Consider the following 13,374-nt stretch of genomic DNA (forward strand, 5'->3'; position numbering starts at 1 on the left):
AAGGCAGCAATGGACCTCTCAGCTGGCTGGCATGAGGCATTTGCTTTTAAGGGCACAGAACCATAAAGGAAATTGGTAGGGCAGGGACTTTGGACTTTGGGCCAGAGCACCTCTGATGGAAGATCCCCATTGGAGCTTCCTGTGATTCCTCTGGGCTCTGAGGCCTCTTCCAGCTCCAACTTGTCCTTAGCTGTTACAGATCCTTAGCACCATCAGGAACTGTGGAGATGGCAGGAGGGATGGGAGTACTGCCAGAATGGTGTCAGTACTCCATGAGGACACATTGCAGTTGCAGAACTGCACAGCTGGCCACCATCTGGCCCAAGGCTCAGGAAAACCTGTACTTTGTGTGTGTGTGGGGGGGTGATATAAGCTCTAAGCTCCCGTGTGGCACCCACTTCCATCTACTATTTCTTTCCTTGGCAGTCTGTATGAAAGCTCCAGGTTCCACAGGAGATGCCTGGAGCCCAGGGACAATTCTGGTCTTTAGCTGCACAATTTTTGCCCAAAACTGACTTTGAGAGGAAAACAGACACTGTTGCCACAGAACATATAGCCCAGAGAGGCTGGAGAAGGAGGAACTACTTCCAAACTACTACTCCAATCCTCTCAATACCCCTGCCTCCCTGTAATAACCTACAGGGCCCATACTAGAGGGGAAGAGCAGGAGTAGATTTGCCTGGGCCAATCAGAGGCTCAGAAATACATCTTCTCCTGGTGTAAGAAAGGAGGAAAAGGGAGCCAGGGCCTGACTACAGTCACAGGAAGCTGGCTCATGGCTGGCCCAACACAAGCTGTTGGACAAAAAACACCTTTAGTCTTCCAAGGTGCTTGAGTCTTTTTGAATGAGTTGATTCAGCACTGGAATCTGGCCTAAGGGTGATACCGTTGTTTTTGGTCACTGGTTCTTGTGTTTGAAGCCACTGATGTGAGCCTGGTACTGTTCTGTGGAGTTCAGCACTATCTTACACGTCTTTCAGGGGTAGCCCTTCCCAGCTGATAAGTCAGTGACAGCAGGGTGTGCTAGTCATCTGTAGTGTGCCATGCATTTGAGCTTGGTCTCCTGCTTCCTGTGTTTCTTGCCCACATAATGTTGTTGAGCCATAACGAGGTTGTTGAAAATTGCATGGCAGAGGCTGCAGAACTTGTCTGGGTCTGTTGTCTCTCTATTCTGGTGCAAGGCTTCCACCTTAGTGGATTGCTGCTTCAGCTTTAAGTTCTTTGTGTGGGTCTTCCCCGGGTAATGCAACTGGGTCACAGTAGGGGAGGAAAAGGTCATGTTACCAATGGGGCAGCACTGGTTCTGGTCTTTGCTTCTGCTGCTCTTCTGCTTGCTGGCTTCATCAGGAAGTGAGCAGTCTCAGCATGGCAGAGACTGTGTTACCTGATCTGAGTCTAGTCTCTTCATTTCCACCTTTAATGTCTCCATTCCGTGGATCACTATCTCTTTGCCTTGTTGGCATGTTTTTTGCTCTGGTAATGTGCCAGCTTCTGGGACTCAGAAATCAGCAAGGCAAAGCAAACCTTACACTGGGTGTTGGTGAAGAGACACTGATTCTTCTGGATTGTGTGCTCCAAGTTCACAGAGGTTTCAGTCCATAATCCGCCGACTCCACCGCAGAGATGACAAACAGGCATGACAGAGCAGAAACAACATGGCATGCACACTTTGTATATACATTTTGAGGGGACTAGACCGTCAATCTATAGGAGTAGGAAAGTGGGAATGACAACTCCACACCTGTTTAAAGGCAAAGCAGGTAAACCATGTCCTTTTGGGGTCCTTAATATGTCAGAGATGATGTTTCATATTAGGAAACAACTTTCATGGCTATTATGAGGCAAGTCTGCAATGCCTCAATCAGAAGCATTGAATGTTAGACTTAGAAGGACTTTGGAAATCATTCTCCAGACACTGCACTTGTATTTTATAGAAAATGACAATGAGTCACAAAGCATGAAAACATTTTGGATAACTCCCACAATCACCCAATGATAGACTAGAACCTAATACCCAGGTGACAGTGTTTTGAAGGACAGATCCCACTATTAACATGCATGGGAATAAGTTGAAAAAAATTAATTTTACAAAATTAATGGGAATGCAAAAGGAAAGAATAATTAGGTTTTGCTATTTTAGACATGATAAGAATACAAAAATATTTTTAAAGTGCAATAGTATTTTTCGTAACCTTAGGACAAGTTCCTAGGAAACAAGCGACCTAGGAAGTGTTTTCATGCCATGGGATATTTCTTTCAAGTAAAAGGTCCAATATATCTACCCAACTCAGTATTAAAATGTTTGAATAAAAGCATCTATATAAATATGTGAAATATTATGATTTTAGTAACTAGCAAGTATTTGGGGCCCCAGTGTAATTTTTTTTAAAAATCCCAAATGTCTGCTAAAGCAATTAATTTTATGAAAGTTCACTTTTAATAAAGAATTATTTATCCACCTTTGATTTTAAAGAAAAGCAAAGATTAAAACTAACAAGGAATGTGAGGTATATCATTTTTTCAGTCTGATTATTTTAATTATGTAAAATATTGGTGAACTTTGATTTATAATGATTTTTTTTCTGGAAACTGGAAGCAGGATAAAAAAATGTGTCTATTATTTTCTCTTCTGAAATAAAACCTTCAATTAGTGTATGTAAAAGGAATTGAGGGGTTTCAGCAGGCTTAGGGTGAAATGTTAGCAAGAAGCTGACCAGTCTGGATGTTAATAGGAGGCAATGAGGTCTCCGGGGTGTCTTTGTGAGCACACCTTCCTGAACCCTAATTTCCAGGGATGCGGAAACTGTCCAGGCTTAAATCCTCTGGATTTCATTTCTGGAATTTGAGATTTCACATCTTGTGTCAGTGATGACTTACAGAGCTGGGTTGATTTTGCTACTCCTCATTTGCAGGAAGGATCAAGGGGAAAGGTCAACTGATTTATACAAAATCTATTAGAAATGCAGAGACCTGAAATACAGGTTTTCATGCAAAAGTAACCCCTAAAGTCCACACTCTACCATCATAATTTCATCTCCTTCTGTATTAGTTATCTAGTGCTATGTAACAAATTACCCCCAAACTTAGTCACTTAAAATAAATGTCTTTTACCCTATAGAGTCTGTGGGCCAGGAACTCAGAGACAGCTTGGCTGGGTGGCTCTGGTTCAAGGTCTCTCATGGGGTTGCTATCAAGATATTGGCTGCATTGCAAGGCTTAACTTGGGCCAAAAAAGGTCTCTTTTCAGAGTGGCCCACCCATGTGGACTACAAATCAGTGCTGGTTGTTGGTGAGATCGCTCAGTTTCTGGCCACATGGATTTATCCTCAGGGCTGCTTGAATATCTAGCAACAAGGAACTCTCTTCTCCAAAGCAAGCAATTTGAACATATTAAGATGAAAGTCACGATATCTTTTATAGGCCTCAGTGCCTTCATCTGAAAAATGAATGAGTTAGACTAGATCAGTGATGGAAAATAGGTTTTCATATACACACTCTGCCATAAGAAAGCTGCATGGAGTTGGGTAAGGTAGCACACACTTGTAATCCCAGCAATTTGGGAGGCTGAGACAGGAGGATTGCAAATTCAAGCTTGTCCTGGGCAATTCAGTGTCTCAAAATTAAAAATTTGTCATAAAAGAGCTGATTTATAGCTAAGTCCAAAGTCTCTGGGTTCAATTCCAGGAAAGAAAGGAAGGGAGAAAGGGAGACAGAGAGAGATAGGGACAGAGAAAGAAAGAAAGAAGAGAAAGAAAGAAAGAAAGAAAGAGAGAGAGAGAGAAAGGAGAGAGAGACAGAGAGAGAGAGAGAGAGAGAGAGAGAGAGAGAGAGAGAAAGCATCTACCTGGCTGCATAGAAATATTTTCAGGACTCCAGAACTAAATCTCAGACTGAATGGACTAATGACACTACTGAGGGTCAAGGAGTAGAAAGTGGTGGCATTTATGACAATTCTTTGCCATCCTTGGACTAGGTCATCAATTATCTCCTTTGACATATGAAATATAAGATTCTATAACTCACCTAAGCCTTCTCAAAACAAAAGAAATGTTCTGAAGCAAATGTCTACATTATCTAGCGTTTTCTACCCCCAGTGCTGTCAGAACCAGTGTGCCATTGCAATTCTCTTCTGTAAATAGCCAGCTGGTTTCTTAATTGAATTCACCCAGTTGTTTTCAAAACAACCAGGAGTATGACCAAATTCAGTCTTTTCCTCAAACTACTTTTGTGTGTCTCTGGGAGTTGCTACATGATGATATATGTTATTTTAAACTGTCTTTATTTTTAATGATACAAACAATGAAGCATAAGTAAGAGAAAGGAGCTAACACATTTATTCCCATTCTGCCATCTGTTTAAAGCCGCTGATGTAATTCCAGTTTGAAATTGCATTAGTGCTTGCCTCCTGGACTTCTTCCTTATTTCCTTGTGTATTTCAGGCCTTCTGTACTTAAGAGAAAGCTCTGCCTCTAGGATGTTGGTCAATTACTGGGTACCAACAGTGTAGTTCTGGCCATTTTCAAACTGGTCTCCTCTTTGGATTTCCTTCCCGATAAGCTAGAATGACTGTAACTGAAGTGTTATTTGCTTAAATGTATTTGGTATTTAAGGTTTGATTAGTGATGTTTTCAGAAATATCATCAACAATCAGCAGATTTGTTTACACTGCAGAGGATGGCAGAGATTAAGGGCTGTGGTCGTGCATACTCAATCATTGCATATTGGCTTTTTTGACTTTTATCTCTTGGATTATGCCTGGGAATTCAATTTTAATTTTGTTTTTAAACATGCAGCTGCTTTACACTGGTTTAGATAGCCTTGTAGTAGGGGGTTTTGTTAAAATGTGTGAAAGTTTGTGTATGGAAGAATTATTTATGAGGCTCCATTTAAAATTAAATTTTGGCAGGATAAACCAAATGTGGCTTCTTTCTTTGGCTATAAACTTCACAGTGTGACACTGGTTGAACCCTTTCTCTTCACTTCTAAATATCCACCAAGTGTGGACCTGGAGGTGGGGGAAATGGGCAAGGCATGTGATCGCAAACATGGAAAACCAGAAACTTGGACAGCTTTCTTCATTCTTCTGAGCCTCGGTTTCCACACCAAATATTACACTATCCAACTTGTAAATCTTTCTTCTCCAAACAGATTCTATTGCTCTCTTTTAAAATAGGTATCTCAGGCCAGGGATTTAGCTCAGTGGTTCCGGTGCCTGCCGCACAAGCACAAGGTCCCGAGTTCGATCTCTGGTACTAAAAAATAAAAATAAATAAGAATAAAATAAAATAGGTAACTTTGTCTTTCCCAAGCATCACATAGTTGGGGGTGTTGCTTTGGGCATGTGAAATTGAATCTCATATCAGAAAATGTCATCAGAGCAGTAGAAGGTTGGACTCCGAAGGGACTTTAAGGGTTCTCCCCACTCTTTTTAGGGCTCTCAGTCAGACTCACCCTCAGAACCGAAGGTAACAAGCACAGCTGGACTTTGGCAAACTGATCTAGCCTGTGGCTTATCACTATGGCTCAGAACTACTTACGGATTTTTAAAATTTCTGTGTCTGGGTACAAAGCTCTATGCGAGATTATGAGTCAAGAGAAGCAAGGACTCTCAGTCAAGGTGTCGAGCCCATGTTCCAGAAAAGCAGTTGGTCGAGGAATGGTGGAGTCAGCAGGCTGAGAGCAGATTAGGAAATCCAGAGACCAGAGTTGAAACTAGGACTCAAGTGCAGAGGGTGCTGAGGGAGCACAGAGGAAGAGGGAGGGCTGATGCAGCCAGGCAAAATCAGGGGAGCCTTCCCAGAGCAGGTGGCTTCTATATCAGAGCTTGAAGAATAAGTTGGAATCTTCCTTTGGAAAAAAAGGATGATGGAGAGAAGGAAAGCATTGAAAGTCATCACAAAAAGTGTGTGGTGATGCAGGAATAAAAGACACATGTTTTGAACATATCTATTCATCTTCCCCTCTGGGGAGTTTGGTGGAATGGGGAGAAGGGGATTATCAGAAGTTGAGCCTGCACAAATAATCTGCATCAGCCTGTTTCAAATTATGACACTATGGTGATAATTTTGGAATCGATTCCATAGTCCATTGGTTGTTCACAATTATAACTTCACAGCATGTTAGTATGTTACAACCGATGGTGAAAGGTTACAAGTACTGTATGAGCAATGACAGTCAAAGAGGTGGCAGAAAAGATTCCAGTTTTGCCGCTTACCAGCCATGAGCCACCTACTGTTCACTGGACAAATTATATAAGTGCTTGGTGCCTCATTTTCTTCATTTATACAGTAAAGATAGTAATATTCCAAGCTCTTGGCCTAACACCTGGGTAATATTACTACTGCTATTAGTATTGTTGCTCTTTCTACAAAAGTTTGAAAAGCTATACATGCACATACATTTGAAGATGTTCAACCTTATTTATAATTAATATTCACAATCTTTATTAAAAGGCAGAGAAAAAGGTAGAGTATGAGCCATTATCTGGAAAGTTGCACATGGCCCTGATTGTACCAGGGCAGTAAGTGGGGCCTGAAAGTATCCTGTAATATGAACTACTGGCACAGGCAATGCAAACCTCCTGAATAGGGTTACCAAATAACATATGGCACATCCAGTTACATTTAAATTTTCGATGAACAATGAGTAATCTTTTTTATAAAAATTTGTCTCGGCTACTGTATGGGATATACTTATACTAAAATTTTTTACCAGTAAGGGAGTAGGGATCTATGTGACTGACTCTTTGGCTATACTCCCACTGCCAAAATCCCATCCATATGCTGCACGTCCTGTTTAAGGAGAATTTCCATGGGTAGGGATGTAAGCTTCATTCCTGGGAAATCTTCAGGGAAGCTAGTGTTGGGCCCTAAAGAACTGAAAAGGATTTTGATCAATGGGGAAAGCACACAGGCTACTACATCCTAGGAAATAGCATGCTCTGAGGCACAGAGGCCTGGGAGAGTATGTAAGCCTTGGGAATCACGGAAGAGAATGGCTTGGGAATAGGAAGAGAAAGGATAGACATGTGAGTGTGTGTATTTACTTGGCGTGGAGCGGTGCTCAGAAGAACATATGGTCAGGGAAGTATTTAGGGCCCAAGAGTTCAGGAGTTTAAGAAATTAGATTGAATGAGTTAGTACCCAGTTCCTGAATTAGTCATTTTGCTTCCTTTCTTAATGGATTTCATTATAGACATCAGGTTTTCCTAAGCATTGCCATCTTTTTCTTATCATGATTAGTTTGCTTGTTTGTTTGTTTGTTTGTTCTAGAATTCTTCTCTGTTCAGTGAATGAGAGGTTGTAAGATGGATGGGAACAGCAAGACTCAATACTTATTTAACAAGCAATAAACCAAGTGCAGTCAAACACACCATCACTGGAAGTCTTATTCTGCTCTCCGAAGCGACCATGGCAGAGCTAGTTTACTTAATTAGAAGCTGTTTTTACTGGAAGATTTCCAGGAGGGCAGTGGGTATGTTCTCTGGTTTCAGGGCTCCTACAATTTCAGAGGTCTCACAGAGAGAAATTGACTAGAAGAGAACAGTTAAAAATTAAACCTTGTGAACTATCCCTTTTTCCATGAGTGTCTGCTGATGCCTCCCTTCCCTTCAGTTGTATGGGGATGGAGATCTTTATCCTTAGAACTAGGCACTCATAGATGACATAAAATAGAATGTACCAAGTCCTTCTGGTGTCTTCCCCAGATTGAAAAACACATACCTTCCCTTCCAGCTAACTACTACTTGCAAATTGCAGAGAAGCACAACAAACGGGTCACATGTGTTTATGAAAACTGTTCTGTCGAGCTGGGTGAAGAGGATTTGGATTCTCATCTTAGGCATAGCAGTAATTCTTTGTGTGACCTTGGATGAATTGCTTTCTTTCTCTGGACTTGAATTTCCTTGATGGTAATACAAGAAGAAAACTTTTCTGTTTGCTTTCAATTGCCCCATGCTGAGATCCCGGGACATGTTGACAAGAAGGCTGTCAAAGACGAGTCTCCAGACAAGCAAGAATATGGAGGAAAGTTCTCTAGAATGCAGAGACTGGACGGAGTCCCACAGGAAGAACAATTACAAACAAAAGGAGAGAACTTTAAATTTTTTTTTAATCAAATAATCAAAATGTGTGCAAAGGTTTACCTAGAAGAAAGAAAGGTTCTTTGGGTATTATTGAGAATCTTAAATGAATTAATGAATGTGAGTGCTGAAGTGCTTAGCATAGACCTTCTTCTTCCTAGGAGTAGTGAAATAGGTTATTTAGAACAACTCTCCGATTGGAAGAAAATGGAAATACAGATTTTTTAAAAAATCTTAAAAGCTTCAAAGAGATAACAAGAAAATAAGGAATTACCAGATTGAAAATAAAGGAGAAATGAAAACCCAGCAAGATAAGAAACACAGAATTTGCTGTTGATTTGATCACATTTGCTGAGACTTCAGACTTCAGACTTTGTTACAGCAGCATGGAGAGGTGAAGGGGACAGAAGTGAAATCAAAGCCCAGCCCACAAGCAGTGAAGTGTCTCCAAGGAGACCCTCCCTACAACAAGCTAGAACCCCAGAAACTTCACCTCCAGGGTGAGAGTGAACCAGAGAGGCATAGCCCCTCTTGATAACCTGATTCACATCTTCCACTTCTGGTCTTTTGTTACTCAAAGTGTAGGCCATGGAGTCACAAGGAGCTTATCAAAAAGATACATTTTGGGGCCCCACCCCAGACCACCTGTTTCAGAATCTGTACTTTATTTCAATAAAGTCCCTGGTAGAGGTTCAAATCCTTTTGGGAAGAACCCACTTACATTGCAGCCTTATTCCAGGAAATCACCTTTCTAATACAACTTCCAGTAAATATCAAAAATAACAGAACACAAAAGAAAATCAAGCTCCATAAGAAAAAAATCGGCAGAAAAAACAGATAAGAGAAAAAGAAGCACAGAGACTTCAGAGGTTGAATCATCAGTTGCAATCCATAAAATAATAATTTATATTCATAATAGCTACTTGTGAAGGTGAGCATAGAAAATAAAAACGCAAACTAGAAGATGTCTTCAGTGAATAGGAATTTATCAAAAATTGCAAAATAAATTTATTTGTATGCTGAATATAATTTTATAGCTTGGTTTTATTGATTAACAGTATATTATGAATCTCTTTCCAAGTTAACAAATATATACCTGCAATATAATATTTAATATTTGTACAGTTATGCTCAGGTATGGATAGATGACAACTTATTTAACAAGCCTCCTATTGTCAGGCATTTGAATTAGTTCCAATCTTCACTATTAAAATAGCATCTTGGAGCTATGTCTTCATGCACATCCTTAATTATTTCTCCAGGATAAATTCCTACACATGAAAATAAATTCATGATTCTGATTTTGAAATTGAAATTTCTCCTCCAGAAAGTTCGTACTAATCTATGCTTCCAACAGCAATTTGTGAACATTTGCCTGCAGCCTAACCAACTAAAACCAACAGTTTTACTGTTTTTATCGCCCTGGTTAATTTCATAAGCACCATTTTATTGCCATTTTTATTTGCTTTTCTGTGACTATAAATAACACATAATATTTTCCCTTATGTCTTCTCTTTGTTATTTTTTAAAATAAAATTTGCTAATATTCTTTGTACAGTAATAGGACTACCTGGCATATAGAAACAAATGCTAACTAATATCATTGGCAGCATCAGTCATTGTCATTGGAGCAGCCTCTGTACACTGCAAGTAGCATCCCCAGATTCATCACTTTCTTTTAATTTAATCCAGTTTAATTGCATTAATTTAGAGGTTTATATTTTTAATGTGAACAAATTCATGAATCTTGATCTTTATAGTTTCTGCCTTTGAAAGATCTTTTCTACTCTAGGATTACATAAATATTACTTAAATGTTCAATGTAGAGTGGTTTTAGTTTCATATTTTACATTTAAATCATTAATACACCTGGAATTTATTTTCATATAAGGCTGAGAAAGAGACCAGTGGCTTGTCACTGGTCAAATAGTTTCCCTACTCACCAATTTAAGTATTTTTCGAACAGAATACAACAGAAACCTTTGGAACCAGACCTGTGAATGGCTACATCTGTGGGTAGAAAGGAACTAATTACTGCATGTCAGAAATCAGCATGGGGGCCAGAGCTGTTAACATACTAATGGCTTGGATGGAAGGAGAGCTGGAAAGCAGGCTGCTAGATTGTCCTTGTCCAGGGGTAATTTAAGTAGGTTACTTACTTAGAGCCTAAGATGACAGTGAGGAAAGCCAGGCAGCCTTCAGTGTCAGTGAAGGGAGCTACACACAGAATTGAGTCTGGTTGCAATCTGTCTGGAGGCTCATCTGATGCTGTCTCTTGCTGTGCAGATCAGAAAGGGAGGAGAAAGCCTGAGAATGCCAGACCCTTCGAAAGCAGCATCCCTTCATGTCAGGCCTGGGTAGACCTCTCCCAGAGGCTTCCCTAGCGGATACTTCAGCAACTGCCCTGGATGGAGGCTCCCCTCCAACATGGCTGTCCTCCTTAGACAGCTTCTAGCTTCTAGCTTATGTCTGCCTCCTACATCACCCACTCTATTCTTTTCTTCAAAGCCCACATTTCACATTAAAACTATTCTCCTTTAGAATTTGTTTCCCTGCTATGACTGTCCCATTATTGTGTGCCTTTTCTACCTTTAAATGTTTGTTGTAATCATATATTTTCTAAACGTAGTTCTTGACTATTGTACTGGCAAGAAGCATAATGCTACTACTTGCCAATGACAATTTACTCTCATGTATTTTAACACAAACTTCTGAGTAATCCTGGCAAGCAGGTAAGGAGGATCCTATGGCAAAGCCCAGAGTGGAGAAGATTGTCCAAGGAGCACAGTAAATCAGGAGCAAATCCTTGACACAGGGCTCTGGGTCCAGCTTCAGAGTCCTTCCCACCATCTTCTGGGGCCCCTTTCCCACCCAACATGGCAGTTCTTGTAAACTCTAGTAAATTCAACAGAAGAATAATAAAGTTCTCGGTTGTAGCCCTATGCTAGGTTTAAGGATACCAAGTCCTTCTCAGTGTCCTAGCTGGCTCACTCATCATTGACTTGTGAATTTTGTGTGTACAAAATCAGAGACAGACACAAGAGAGAGTATTAGACATTGTCAAGTTGTTGGTCAGAGATGATTTTAGAGACTACAGAATTTTGGCAGGTGGATTGGGGCCAGACAGACTAGATGAACTTCATAATCTTTAAAGGGCATCTGTTGTATCATCCTGCTGGTACCCACCCCTCACCTATACCACCGTTTCCCCTCTCCTACTCTCAGGCCATGCAGTTTCATCCCTAAGCCTGAATGTAGCTTAGGTCTGGGACCAGTGTTGTTCCAGTGACACTCAACCCTGGCATTTTTGTTAATTCTATTGGGAAAGAAGATGACATCTTTCCACAGAGGTAGCTGAAGCTAGTGACCATAATATCTTTGTAAGGAGAGAGCTTGCCAAAGATTGAAGCCCACGCACAGACATGTGGAGCTGAGAGAGATAGAGGGTAAGACTGAGATTTCAGGACATAGTCTGGGGTCTAAATCCAACCACCCATAAAAGCAAATGCCTCAAATTTTGCAGCCATGTGAGCGAGTGGATCTTTTTCTTAAGTATGTAAACCAGTTTGAATTGAATTTTTGTCACTCACAACTCAAAGATCTCTGACTAATAGAGTCTGATGAAGCCTGTTGAGTCCTTGGCAAACTGGATGAGTGGAGTCCACACTGTAGCAGCATCTGCCTCCTCTGCCTTTCAGGTCCAGCTGCCTGGCATTCACGAATTGATCAGAGTAAGACTGTCTTGTTTTCAAAAGTGCAGTTTTTGCTGCTCGGTCATATGAGGTTTAGGACCAGCAGGACATCAGCTCCCCTTGGTCAGGGCAACTACTTAAGCATCTCCACAGAGTGGCCCAACTGTGAAGCTCCTAGGCAAAGGCAACAGGTGACTGACATTCATCACGTAGGGGACCAGTGTTGCCCATCTTTCTAAAACAGCAACCCCCTTTTCTGTAAGATAACCCCTCTCCCACCATATCAGGCTGTGTGGCTGAATAGAGACTGTCACAACCTTGGTCCCATAATACCAAAGTGACTGGCCTACAGGAGCACCTGCCCAAGAACGGAATGGAAAAAGAAATCTCAGAGCTTCTTCAATAGTAGGGATGTCTGGAGCACCCATGAGCAGGGTCCTTGTACTACCACAGAAGAAGTAATCCAAGGAAAAAATGAAGTGCACAGAGAAGACTAGGGGACAGGGACGAGGGCTGTGCAGATGAAGCAGGTGAAATCAGGCAGTTTACTACCCCTGGATACCACTTGTCCTTGAAATCCCACTCTCTCCCCTACATGTCCTTTGGTTCAGTGAGCCTTCTAACAAGTTTCCCTGCAAATAACCCAGTCAATTTGGCTGAATAAATATCTGTTATTTGCAACCCAAAGGGTCTTACGCAGCTCCTCAAGGAGGATTCCTTGTGGGATTCCCCAAGGCCAGGTATGGCACCATTTAGCTAACTAGCCACTCATTAAACCAGGTGCTCATAGCCTTGCCTCACATTAGAATTACCTATGGAACTTTTAAAATCCTGCAGTATCAGCCTCATTCCAGAGACTCCTACTGATCTAGGGGTGAGTCTGAGTGTAGGGTGAGTTTTTAAGCTCCCCAGATGACTCCAACACATATCTATACTTCCTGGGCACTTCAGAGAAGATTGACTCACCCGGCTCACCTCTAGAATGGGATATGTGGCAGCAAAAAGGAGAGAAGGCAGCTGTCAGGACTCCATCAGGTGCTGCCTTGGTCACTAATTCTGTGACTATACGCAAGTCTGCTCACCAAAGCCAGGGTCTCCACTTATAAAATGGAAACAATAACTACTGCTCTTCTTCCTCACAGAGGTCTCATGGAAACCAAATGGGAAGGAACCTAGAACTTTTGGAATGCAAACCCTGCATCTCCTACAACAGTCTACTCACACCCTCTTCACCCAGGGGAAAGAGACCCTGAGACCTCCTCACATCTTTCCTAGAGTCAGGATTAAAACCTCAGGGAGCAGGAAAGGACAACTCTGTCTTCCTAGAGGAACATAGCAGAAAGTGGGTCTCTAGCCTGCTGTTCACATGCCTGTGTCCTCATTTCCCGCCCCACCCCCACCAAATTTCCTGTAGGAACACCTCAAAGATTCCTGTCAACAGCCAGCCACCCATCAAGGCTGCTTAATGATCAAATCAGCCCTTCTAGGCCTTTTCCTAAAGGATTTTAATCTCTGTCCTTGTTCTCCCCTGGATTTTTTTCCAACACTCTTTGGCTTAATAAATGCCTTTCCAGAAGGCTTCAGCACGGCTGGAAGTATACT

General features: G+C 41.4%; 1 pseudogene; it reads right to left on the bottom strand.

Annotated features, from left to right (window-relative positions):
• Positions 1 to 675: 675 nt before the first annotated feature.
• On the bottom strand, positions 676 to 1,463 carry LOC101708058 (zinc finger protein 346 pseudogene; annotated as a pseudogene).
• Between the last annotated feature and the right edge of the window lie 11,911 nt (positions 1,464 to 13,374).

This window comes from Heterocephalus glaber, unplaced genomic scaffold, assembly GCF_053883595.1.
Source record: "Heterocephalus glaber isolate CG9 unplaced genomic scaffold, H.glaber_assembly_v1.0 deba00001481, whole genome shotgun sequence".
NCBI classification, from domain to species: domain Eukaryota; kingdom Metazoa; phylum Chordata; class Mammalia; order Rodentia; family Bathyergidae; genus Heterocephalus; species Heterocephalus glaber.